This window comes from Otolemur garnettii, unplaced genomic scaffold (genome assembly GCF_000181295.1).
Source record: "Otolemur garnettii isolate 467f Iridium unplaced genomic scaffold, OtoGar3 scaffold00013, whole genome shotgun sequence".
Taxonomy (NCBI): domain Eukaryota; kingdom Metazoa; phylum Chordata; class Mammalia; order Primates; family Galagidae; genus Otolemur; species Otolemur garnettii.
Window position 1 is genome coordinate 27,590,907 of NW_003852408.1, and position 1,601 is coordinate 27,592,507.

At 34.4% G+C, this 1,601-nt stretch overlaps 1 protein-coding gene across 1 annotated transcript in view; it reads right to left on the reverse strand.

Annotated features, from left to right (window-relative positions):
* ABI2 (abl interactor 2) overlaps positions 1 to 1,601 on the reverse strand; it is a 123,323-nt gene that overhangs the window by 22,024 nt on the left and 99,698 nt on the right. The gene's annotated exons all lie outside the window — the stretch shown is intronic.

A 1,601-nucleotide genomic window follows, 5' to 3' on the forward strand; every position in this document is an offset into this window, starting at 1 on the left:
AAAAAAAAAATATTCTTACATATGTATCAAAATCTGATCAATTCTGTTGTATCAACTCTTAGTCACATGACCTTAAACATAATCCAGTGTCAATTGAGAAGTCTGTAACCATGATAAAAACATACAGGGCAGCACCTGTGGCTCAAAAGAATAGGGCGCCAGTCCCACATGCCAGAAGTGGTGGGTTCAAACCCAGCCCCAGCCAAAAACTGCAAAAAAAAAAGGAAACATATAAACAAGTAAACTATTATTTAAAAGGCATACTTGGTCCTTTGAGCCACTAAATATAAAGACACTATTAGTACTTTTTAATTTAATCTATAGTAAACTAATACAAACTTAGGATCAAATTTAAAACTGATGATTAACACCATTATGAATTTTATACAGTTAGATCCAGTCTAAAACTTCACATGTTCTAAGTCTGTAGTGATTCAAAGACACTACATAAAAGAGTCACTATTCGATAACTATTTTTTAGTGAGCTATCTGCCTTGTTTGTGATTTAAAAAGAAAATTACAGTTCATTATTACAGACCTAACTATACGTACGTAAAACCTAAACCTAAAAATTTCTATAACACAAAACAAAATCTTTGACTTTGGGCGTTGAAATCTCAGATATGAAACCAAAAGTATAGTTCATAAAAGAAAAACAATTGACAAACTGAACTTAATCAAAATGAAGAATTTCTGCTATTTTGAAAGACATTAGAAAAATAAAAAGACAAGTCACAAAACAGATGAAAAGATTTAAAATTCTCATAAGTGATAAAGGACACATATTCAGAATATAAAAGAACTCAATGATGGAAAACAACCCTTTTTATTTTCAAAATGGGAAGGAGCAAAACATTTGAATAGATACTTCATTAAAGAAAATAGATGACAGATATGCACATGAAAAGATGCTTAACATCATTAGTCATTGTGAAACTGTATGAAAAACTATTATGCCACACACACATATAATAGCTAAAGTCTAAAAAAAAAAATGATAGTACCAAGTACTGACAAGGATGCAACTGGAAATTCATGTATTGCTGATAGAAGTGCAAAACAATACAGCCATGTGGAAAACAATTTGGCAGTTTATTATAAATAAAAACCCACAAAAAACCCAGCAATTCTACTCCCCAGGTATTTACCCAAATGAAATCAAAACTTACATTCTCAAAAAGTCTGTATGAATGTTTATGACAGCTTTGTTTATAATCATTCACTATAGGAAACAATCTGAGTGTCCCTCAACTAGGAAAGGCATAAACAAATTGTGGTATATCTATATAATACAACACTACTCAATAACTAAAAGGAAATGAAATACTTAAAATATTTGACAACAGGGGTAAATCTTGGCTTGGTGCCGATTAGCACAGTGGTTACAGTGCCAACTATACACACTGAAGGTGGCAGGTTCAAACCCGGCCTGGGGCCAGCTAAACAACTACAACAAAAAATAGCTGGGCGTTGTGGCAGGTGCCTGTAGTCCCAGCTGCTTGGGAGGTTAAGGCAGGAGAATCACTTAAGGCGGGGGGGGGGGGGGGGACACGGGGGTTGAAGTTGCTGTGCGCTGTGATGCTAAGGAACTCTACAGAGGG